An 11306-nucleotide genomic window follows, 5' to 3' on the forward strand; every position below is an offset into this window, starting at 1 on the left:
ACCTCCTAGTCATTCCCAAACAGTTCCACCAACTGAGGACCAAGCATTTAAATATATGAGCCTGTGGGGCTATTCTCATTCAAACCACCACAAAGGGATTTTTTTTAAGTTCTGAATTTACTTCAAATGCTATTGATTAACATGAAAAATTATAGTTCTCTAGAACATGTTGTACTTGTATATAAAGAAAACCAAATGCTTATGTAAAATGTATCATTCAAAAAATTAGCACTTGTTCATAGGATAATCAGCATTGTGGCCTGTCAGGCTCCTCTCCTCTCTAACCTTAGATATGTTATCAAATTATCTTCAAGTATTTAAGAATTTACTAAGATTCTGATCTGTTCTAGCAATTTTTGCATAACATAATCTGCAGAATGTGTGTCTCTGTGTGTGTGTCCATCAGGACATTCACACGCTAGGACCCCATGTTAAAACCAGGAGTTGACACTAACTAGAAAAAGCATTGGTATTAAGAGTCTAAGCCTAGGGCTGAAGCTCACTGCCATTCCCTCACTGGCTACAAACTACACACAAATTGCTCCCCATTCTGGAACTCACTTGGCTCATTAGTACAATGGGGATAGTTGTCGGGTTTTCAAGACCATTATTAGAATTAGAGAATGCATAGAGGGGGCCTCACCTCATATATTACTGAAACTCAATACATGGCTCCCAGCTGTTAATGATTCTTATATCAGTCAGCTTTCTATCACTGTGACAAACGCCTGAGAAGTTGAAAGGAGAAAAGAGTCGTTTGTGCTCACAGAGGCTTCAGTTAACGAGTGGCTGGTCCACTGCCTTCCTGACCTGTGCTGAAGCACTACATTATGGCAGAAAGCACATGATATACTTACCTCACAGCGGCGAGGAAGCAAAGCAACAAACAGGACTGGGATGGGGTCCCAAATATCTTCTACAATGGCATGCCTCAAGAACCTAAATTCCTTCTAGGAGTCCTCCCTACCTCCTAAAAGTTCTGCCATTTTCCAAAAATGCCATTAGCATTAACAGGACTCTGGGGAACATTTGCGATACAAACTGTAACAAGCGCTCTCCAACATGCTACGTCTTGGATTTGGAATAGCCTCCAAAGGTCCATGCATTAAGGCTTGGACCAATCTGTGATTAGCAGAGGACAGGGGTCTACCTTCAGGAGGTGAAGCCTAGGGAGCTTTTACGTCATTAGGACCCTACCCTCAAAGGTGACTGTGGAACCCTGGATTATTCTCTAGCCATGATGTGCTTCCCCAACACAAACACACACCACAGGCCTAAAAGTAATGAGTTTGCCCAATTATGGACATAAAACTCTTAAACTATAAGCCAAAATAAACCTTTTTCTTATTAAGCTGGTTTATTTCAAGTATTTATCACACTACAGGAAAGCTGGCTAACACACTGTGTATATCTCCCAAATCATGAACTGCAAGGACACAGACCACTGGAATATTTTTGTGTCTCATATTCACATGCATGAAGTAGCCCAAGAGGGTTAATATGTCCAGATTTATGGCTTTTTTTTTTGGTAGGGTCTCACATATCCCAAGCTTGCTTCTCATTCACTATGTAGCTGAAGATGACCATGAACTTCTGAGCCTCCGGCTGCCACCTCCCAAGTGCTGGGAGTACAGGTATGGGCAGCTTGTGTGCCATCATACCCAGTTATTCAGTATTAGAGATCAAACTCAGGTTTTCATGCTTGCTAGGCATGGACTAGATCTTAAATGTCCTCCAAAGGCTTCTATCAAGTAAGCTACATCCTCAGTCCCAGACTTGTTATAATTCTGAAAGATTACAATGGCTTATGAATTGAAATCAAAACTGAACACTTACCCACTCAACAAGCACAAGTCCCTAGCCTGCAATCAATATTTATAAAGCTTAACATATTCCTTGTAGCAGTCTATTTTCTTTCTCTAATTGCACTCGCTCTTCTACCAAATTACAAATTGGATTGCAAAGAAAAAAAGCTAAGCATGTCTATACTCTTCATGGCACCTTGCATACAAAAAGCTGATAAATTTAACTTCAAGTTCTCAAGACACTGTTCTTATAAGTATAATCTGAACATTTTAAAAATCAGGCCTCCTCCCCTATCCCGACAACATACATGTGCATACATTCACCCTGCCTATTTACAATCAGCTCAGGTGCCCAGAACAATGACCATTTATTTTTTCCTACCTAACACCTCACACAAAATCTGGAGAAACAGTAACTACTTAATAACTTGACAAAGAAAAGAAATAAGAGAGATTAAACAACTCCTTTTCAACTTCCTATTAGAAAAAAAAGACAAGTAATACTAGCATCTGTGCTACATGCTAGAAGTCCTCGGTACATGTGTCACAGAGGACAAAGGTACCTCCACAAACAGTCCCAAGACTCAGAGTCCTCTACGTCCAAGTTTCCATGTTAGACTTCTGTTTCCTTCCTTTGGTTCTGCACATCTTATCAAACTTTCTGTAAACTCTCTAGAAACAAAGGGTCTATCTATCATTTGTTTCCCTAAGATGAATGCACATCAGAATCTTGGCACACATTATTTACACTGACTTTGTGATCTAGCTTGCTTTCTGATGCTGTGAGAACACACTGACTAAAACCAGCTTGGGGAGGAAAGGGTTTATTTCGGTTTACAGTTTACAGTCCATCACTGAGGAAGTTGGGGCAGGAGCTCAAGCAGGAACTGGAGGCAGGAAGTGAAGCAGAGACCACGAAGGAACACTGCTTCCTGGCTTGGCCACAGCTTCTACAAGTTTCTTATAGCACCTAGGACCACCTGCCCAGGGGTGGGAACCAGCACGTGGGCTGGACCCTCCACATCAAGTACTGGTCAAGAAAATGCCCACGGACCAAGATGATGGAGGCAAGTCCTCCATTACTTGCCAAGATTACAAAAACAGCTGATTTTACAGCCTGAAGTGTCATTCTTCTAAAATGGAAAAGGAGGGAGGAGAAAGCATTGAACACACAGCCAAAGGCACAAGTTACACACCAGCTTATTAAAAACTTTCCTGCCTGGACAGTGGTGGCGCACGCCTTTAATCCCAGCACTCAGGAGGTAGAGGCAGGTGGATCTTCGTGAGTTCGAGCCCAGCCTGGTCTACAGAGTGAGTTCCAGGACAGACAAACCCTGTCTTGAAAAATTAAAAAAAAAAAACTCTGTAGGTATTTTATATGTGTAAAGTTAGAAATAGTGTCCTCATTTAGTGTACTGAGAGCAGGAGTGAAATCGTGTGAAGGACATAGTCCCCCAAACACTGTCACACAGCAGGCATTTGGTAGACTCTGAGAAGACAGCTACAAATGAGCTCTATGGAACTACCCAAGTGATGAACCTATAGTCTGGAAACTATTACATTCCTGATTCTTCTCTGAACTTCTCCCTGCTTCTCCAAAAATGTCACCATCTTCTTAATGTCCATGCTCACCCCTCTTCTACTCACAGGGTACCTCGGTTGTTTTCAAGTGTGGTCCCAGCATCTCCTGGGCACTTGTTCAAGCCCAGTCTAAACACACTCGATCTGAAACTTACAGATAACGGGCCTGGATTTCTGGTTTTACCAAGGCCTCATGGACTCCAGATGTATGCTCAAGTTTGGGAACCTCCATGGTTTTGAGGTTCTCCAGAGCTCACGGGTTGGAAACTTAATCCTCAGTGCTACTGTGTAGAGGCAGAGCATTTGTGAGGTGGTAAGACAGGAGGCCCCTGTTGTTTCTCCAGGGGTGAGGTTCCTATAAAAGGAGAAAGGGACAGACAGATACCACCCCTCACCACAGGATCTACCAAGTGACCTTGGACATCTCAACTTCTAGAACGCTGAGGAAACAAATTTCTGTTGTTTATAAACTCTTTAGTCTTCAGTATTTCCTCACAGAAACAGAAAACAGATTGAGAGCTGGTCTAGCCTAGAAATGACCTGAGTTTAAATACTGATTCACCTGTTGGTTTTCCAAGTTCCATTTTTTGTCCTTTCTAATTCCATATCTGTTTTTTGTTTTTGTTTGTTTTTATGTAATCAGACCGTCTACTTCTACATCTATTACTATTATTGTAGCAACAGCTGCCTTTTGTTTAACATTTGTACACAAGGCATGTGCTGATATCACCAAGTACACACTATATTATTCAGTCTTCACAATAATTCTTTAATTCCAACAAAAAGCCGAGAATAAAAGACATTAATTTGTGCAAGGTCACTCACAACAGGGATTTGGGCTGGTATCTTCCTACCTCCAAAGTTCCCAAAGTTAATGACTATCCCATATACTCCTTAGAAAGTTGCTATTCCTGTGGTCTCAGTTGTCATTTACACTACACTGTTCCTGGTCCTCTCCAACTCTGAAGGAGAATTCTGAACTACCTACACAGTGGATCTGTCTACTGAAGCTCCCCATAAGCTCCTTAAAATTAACACAGCACCACTGTTTCTCTGCACTTAAACCATCCCTCCGCTATTTTCCAAGTTAATGGCATCATAATCACTTGGTCACAGGAGCGTGTCCTCTTGAATTTGTTCTCCCTCCCCTTCTATGTGTTCTGAAAGTTTTAAACTTCTAACAACTAAAATGTTTCCTTTCCTTTCCTGAGATAGCAGCACATCCCTGCCTTTCCACTCTAAAGCAACCTATGTGGAACTGCTGATTACTCCTGAGGACGTGCTTGATCTACTTTCTTTGCTTTCCATTGCCAAGTAAATGAGCGGTGGACCTTTAGAATAGAGTGGGCCAGGCGTGGCGGCACACCCTTTTGCTCCCAGCACTTGAGAGGCACAGGCAGGTGGATCTCTGTGAATTCAAGGCCAGCCTGATACACATAATGAGTTCTAGGACAACCAGGGCTATAGAGACCCTGTCTCACAAAAAAAGAAAGAAAAAAATAGAATGGAAGATGCCTTCATAACTTCTCTTTAATATATCTATCCTATCTCTACTGCTACACGTTAATCTGGTAAGAAACAACTCAAGATGTTTCCAAAAGGACCATTCAATTTTAACAGTCAGCAACACTCCTTAGACTGTCTACCTAGAAAGCTCCTTCCTCCCCATACACAGCAAAAACCCACTTAACCTTTGGGGATAAGGTCTATCCTCTTCTCTCCTAATCTTTCAACATCAATGTTTTCCCAAATGCAGTCGATTTCTCTAGTACTTTGTTAATTCTCAGTGATTAAGTTGTCACAACACACAACAGCCAGTGGTTTATCATCTCTGATGAACACTTGTATGCCAAGAGTATTACAGCATCTCACTCATCTATGCCCTCCTCTCCGCACCAGACAGAACTAGTTACAGCTAGCGCCTCATCAATGTTTGCTGAGATGTTAAATAATGCAACACTTGCCGAGAAACCTTCCACATCCCACTTAGCAATTCCACCTCAGGCTTCCAAACCATTCTACAGAATTCTGTCTCTTTGTAGAGGGGGGACGAAAGTGAGACAGACTCTTGTAGCCCTGGCTAGCCTCAAAATCACTGTTGCAGGGGATGCTGTTGAGTCCCTGAGCCTCTTGCCTTCACTTTCCAAGTGTTGAGATTACAAGTATGTGTCACTACAAACAGCTCAAGAACTTTCTAATAACAAAAAAAGTTATAGATAATTTAATATTCTCCAGCAGTGTGTAATTGCTGTCAGATCTTTTTGTCAATGTTTCTTCGTATCTTCCTTCAGACAGGGTCCCTTTCTAGCTAACATTATTTGTATTTTGTCACAGGATCAGCAGTAAATGCTTAGCAGGGCACTGTGAGAGATAATCTCAGTGGAAACTGTGTCACTGAATGTGTTAGATGACGACTTTGGTTACATCATTTCTGTAATTGTCCAGAACAGCAGCCTAAACCCATTAGGTAGATTTGGGGGGCTGAGCCACGTAGTACTGACAACCTAGGGAAAAAGCACAGGAATGAAGCATTGATTCCAATTACTAAATGAAATCGAAAGATACAGAATTCTGGTCCTGGATCAACTGGATATCCTTTAAGTGAAAATAACATTTTTTTTAGGCATGGCATAATGGCTCATATCTATATTCCCAGTAATCAGGAAGCAGAGTCAGGAAGATCATACTAAGTCTGAGGACAACATGATCTACACACGTTCTAGGCCAGCCAGGGATATATGGTAAGACCCTCTCTCAAGAAACAAATAGATGTTTTAAAACAATAACACTTGTAACTTATTCCTGTCTGAGACTTTATTCTGATCAACACACCACCTCATTCCCCATGCAAACAGACTCTGTTCTAGTTTTTGTGTTGCTATGATAAAACATTAATCAAAACCAACTTGGGGGAGGGTTTATTTTGTTTACAGGTTAATTGTCCATCATCAAGGACAGCAAAGGCTGGAACCTGGAGGCAGGAGCCAGGTGCTGTTTACTGGCTTGCCTTCATAGAGAACCCAGGACCACCTGCAGGGTGGCTCTGCAGGGGGTTAAGGAGGCACTCCTACGTCAATTATCACTTAAGGAAATGCCCCCACAGACTGTACACAGGCCAATCTGATGGAAGCAATTCCTCTGGCGGCTCCCTCTTCCCAGGGATTTATTAGGAGGCCGGCTGTAACTCTGCATCCCCATTAAGTTTTCTCTACTATTTCTGTGTAAGAAAACTTTCTCTGCTCCAGTCAACACAAGTCTCTTCAAAATATCCCTCTGACATCCAACGAACAAATTCACATTAACTTTTCACAACAGGACTTCTTACTTCTTTCCCAATTCCAATTTTATACCTCCTTTAAAGGCCAGCCCTAGTCTTCCCTTCCCGAGTCCCCTACCTCTGGCCTCCTCATGTCTACATTTCTCCAATACTACAGCCCCATCTAATGCTACTGCCTCATTCAGTCCCATGATTCTTCTATATATACACGCTTTCTTTTCCTGACTAGTGTTCATTGTTAAAGGAAAAAGGCTGGTCGGTCAGCTATTCACTTGTGATCCCACAATCCTCTCACTGATTTAGCACAACTCTGGAAAGAGAGGAACGGTTGTATTAACTCTGGGAAGGCTGAGACTACATGCCTCTCCGAAAACCATCTATACAATGTGATGCTCTACCGACTGTGTGTCCGCTCTGTAGCACGCAGTTTTCTAGGAGACACAGGCAGAAAAGGAAAGCGGAAGACCCTAGTCCCGAAAGTTCATAAATGAACAGTGGCTCCTGAGTATTCGGCTTTACACAGCTTTACTGATTCCAAGACGTGAGAACTTCAGATGCCATACTTGACAGCCTTGGCTATAAAACTGAATCTCTGGATTGTGGAGCTGGGTGGAAACTGAAGGTATGTCACTCTATTTTTATGCATAAATCATGACTAAATGTCAGTGCTCCCTGGTCATTGGTTCTAGGCACTGCCTTTAACAGGTAAAGGGGAAAAAAAGCAACTTCTTCCGTCTGTCTCCATTACTCCTCCTTCCCCAGGGATGGTTAGGACAACCACCCCACACTCAACCCACTGGAGTCCCGCGCACAGTACTGACTGATGGCTAGCTGCATCTTTTTACTCCAGCTGCACTACTCTAGCCCACACGTGGACTGCAATCTATATTTTCATTCGATAAATAACCGCCTGCCTGCTTGGAGAGAAAACACACACAAGAGGCAGGGCTGCCCTACCCTCCGGGCCCTTGCAGTGGCCCAGCGCACAGCAAGTTCTTGGAGATAAATACAAGAGCAGTTTCGAGTCCATGAGGAAGTAACAACACTGGCTGGATATGGTCCTCTGGCTTCAAAATGCTACCAACACTGGATTTAAAAAAAAAAAAAAAAAAAAAAAATCAGAGAAGCACGTGGGCATACACGTGAGGCTGGAAGGTCCAGGCAACTGCTTGGCGGCGGCCCGGCATCGACACTGACAGGTCGCCTTCCCCAGGTCGTGGGTGTGCCCGAATCTAGCGCCGAGACTCCTAACTCTCTCCCTAACTACCCGCTCCTACTCCGGGACCCACCAGGGTAGAACCGACGAAGCCTTTCGGGGTTAACCTAAAACTTTGTGAACCCCTAAACCCCGAGGGTCCCCGTTTCCGCGTTTGTCAGGCTGGCAAAGTCGCGTCTCCGGTCCTGGCGCGAGGCTGCTGAGGAACGCGGGCTTCTGCCGCTTCGAAGTCCTCCGTGGAAGGGAAACTGGCAGCGTCATGCGGGAATCCAGTCACTTGTCCCTCCGCACCCTCCTCCAGCGCGCCCCCACCCCACCCCACCCCACCCCACCCCCGCCCCAAGAGCGCCAGGCCCGGGAACTGACCCTCGTCAGCCCCCGTCCCCGCCCCCGGAACCAGCGGCCGAGGGGCGTGGAGCGGCGCACGCGGGTACGGCGATGGCGGGGGGGAGCGGGGGGCGCGCGTCTCCGCGCCCCGGGCCCGCGCAGCAGGTGCGGCCAGGCCCCACCTCCCCCCCGCCCCCCCGCCGCCGAGTGGCCCCGGCGACTCACCCCGACGATGTTCCTCAGCGACCTAACCGCCGCCACACACGTCTCTTCCGCCAGCAACGACCTTGCCTCGTGGCCACCGCCCCCTCGACCGCCGCCGCCGTCGCCGCCTTCCCCGCCGCCGCCGTCGCGGCGCGCGCCCGCTTTCACGCACACCGCCGTGGCCGCGCACGCGCTTTGCGCGCTGGCGTCACTTAGCAACGGATCCCCCGTGGGCCGGGAGGACCTAGGATTTCAGGGCCCCCCCCGGGTCGCTTCGGGCGGGGTTTTGTGGCGCGTCTCCGCCCGTCGGAGGCACTGCCCCTCCTGAACTGAAGCCCTCGGGGTGTGGCCGCCCTGCCGGCACCTGGCTCAGGGTAAGTCACGTCATCGCACGTCACTGAATAGCGTCATCGATCGCGTCACTGCGTATGGGGAAGAGCCGGAGCGCCTGTTGGGGAAAATCCCTAAGCTTCTCCAGTGAGTCGCCTGCCTGATGGACAGTCGGCTAGGTGCGAGAAAGTTCTACAAGGAGAAAGAGTGAGCCACGTGAGTCATTAACAACGTTAAGGTGCGATGAAGGCCAGGCCTGGAATCCCTTGACTCAGTTTCCTCGAGCTGTCACTATGAAAAATAATACCCGACCGCCTGCAGTAGACAGCTGTGGATTTAAGACGAAATAATGCGTGCGAGGCTGCTGGGGAACCTGGTCGTCTTCGAACTTTTAATTTCAAGACCGTGGCAGAAGCCCGACTATAACTACTCACCATTCCACCTACCAAATGTAAAGTATAAAACCCACTGGACTTCATCTTTCCCGTAAGAAGCAGCAAGGAAAGCGGGGACTGTGGGCTTCGAAGTAGAAATCGGGTTGCAAGTCTGAGCCTGGCTGAAGCTAGAGAGTTGTCGCCCTTGAAAGTTAGGTACTCAACTGGGTTCGAGGATTTGAAGACGGAAGACAATTCCTAGCAAAGACATCTTAAATAGGAAGTGAAAATGAACAGAAACAGCAGGGTATGGGCCAGGGAATATCGCATTGTAGTACCCTGGAGAAGTGATCAGAACCGCCAAGGCGCTGCGAGTGGGAATGTAAATGTGAAGGCCAGCACTGGTGGGGAGTGGGGGTGGGAGTTGGTGAATAAGTAGGCCAGGATTCTAGTATGGGTGCTGAAATAGGTGGACGGAAAGAAAGATGCCTTTGTGTCCGCAGGTGGTGAGTTACTAGACGGTAATGGCATTCCTGGCCGATGACTATGGTAGAGCAACGCCTTTGAACGTGAATGAATATGTTGGTTGGAGAAGCACACTCCCTCAAGCCTTTCATGTGGAATGATATCCATCAATTTAATACTTCTAGCTTTTGCTACATATGTCCCCAATTTACTTGTCCTTGGAGAACTGGCTTCTAGACTGATAAATTTAAAAGAGCAAACTGGACATGGGAAGCCTTTGAAGAAACTGTTAGGGTGTGATGGAATGAAGGTGCCTAGTCCAGGGATACAAAGTAAATCCTAGAATTTAACATTAGGAAAGTGCCCACAGGTAACACCCAATTCCAACTTTGTTAATTGTGTTTTACAGAATAATGTTCCCTACACTGACAGCCCTCCCCCCATCTCCATAATCTGCTAATATGTTCTGTAACATCACAGGAGGGAGTTTGCAGATATGGTTCAGTTACAGACATGAGATACCCTGAATTGGCCTGCTGGGCTGGGGACAAGAGCATCAGAGTCGGAAAAGGGCATTTGAGAGCAGAGGTCACAGAGATTTGAAGACATCACCCAGTTGGCCTTAAAAATGGATCCAAAGGAGTGCAGGCAGCCTATAGAAGCTGGAAAGGGCAAGCAACTGGATTCTTGAATTTAGGACGTTTGACTTCTAGAACACTAACATGAATTGTTGTTAAAGCACTCAGTTTTTACTAACTTGTTACAACAGCCATAAGAAACCAGTGCAGTCAACAATAAAGACGAGAGTTTCCTGGTGCGTTCTCCTTCATGTAGAAAAAAAAAAGCACAGTTTATCAGGCTGCTTCACTGTGACTATGGTCTCATGGAGGGGCCCTCCACATTTAGTGGAAACCATCAAACAGCCAAATTACAGAGGTCTGTGACAGATGAGAGAAGTTGAGATTTGGAGGAAGTTAAGCCCTCAGACATGAAAGAGATCAATCAAGGCAAAAATATAACCTCAACTTTTATGTTAGAATCAGTTGCTTATAACAACAGCATCCTTAAAAATCCAACTAAGGCCGTTTCACCAAACACTTAAGAGTTAGTATAAGCTGTGATACTTCTCTCTGGACAGCTATGGCTACCGCTCAGTTATGCAAGCTATTCAGTTTGGAGGTGAGGTAAACACATGAGTAGATAGCTGGTTGCCATAAATGGGGTTTGTTGTTTGGTTGGTTCTCTTAAGGTGTAGGCAGACTATGAGGGTGAAACAGCTAATAGACCAAGGTTTAGATCCATGACATTCAGTCCTTTTCTAGGAAACCTTCTATCGGAGTCCTGAATTGGTTAAAATGCTCTTTCTCCGTAATGTTAATATAATGCCCATGCATTGTAGCATTCACTGTAATAATGGTGCTTACTACATGCCAGGTACGCATTCCTGTATCTGTGCTCCTTCTGTTTCAGTGTTACAGGCATTACAAGTCTTGTAACAGCCCTTGAGTAGGTGATATTATTAATTACAATACTTACAGATCAGAAAGCTACATCACAGAAAGTTTAAGTAATTACTCAAGTTCACAAAGTTAATAAGTGATAGAGCCAGGATTCCCGATGCTAGAACCCATGTGCTGCAACCATTCATAACATATCCTCCCTGTTCACATGGCGAGGTGCTAGAAAACATGGCTTACACAACTCAGCAGTGTTTGTGTTGCAGGGTT

General features: G+C 45.4%; 1 protein-coding gene across 2 annotated transcripts in view; it reads right to left on the minus strand.

Annotated features, from left to right (window-relative positions):
• Btbd9 (BTB domain containing 9) overlaps nt 1-8594 on the minus strand; it is a 369270-nt gene extending 360676 nt beyond the window's left edge. The window contains exon 1 of one of the 2 annotated variants that reach the window (XM_052744486.1): nt 8432-8594. The gene's annotated coding sequence lies outside the window, so the exon portion shown is untranslated. Of the gene's footprint in view, nt 1-7952; nt 8116-8431 lie in introns of those variants that run through there. The other variant, XM_052744488.1, reaches the window with a different exon arrangement.
• Between the last annotated feature and the right edge of the window lie 2712 nt (nt 8595-11306).

This window comes from Peromyscus californicus, unplaced genomic scaffold, assembly GCF_007827085.1.
Source record: "Peromyscus californicus insignis strain IS unplaced genomic scaffold, ASM782708v3 Scaffold_19__1_contigs__length_69161282, whole genome shotgun sequence".
In the NCBI taxonomy this organism is placed as follows: domain Eukaryota; kingdom Metazoa; phylum Chordata; class Mammalia; order Rodentia; family Cricetidae; genus Peromyscus; species Peromyscus californicus.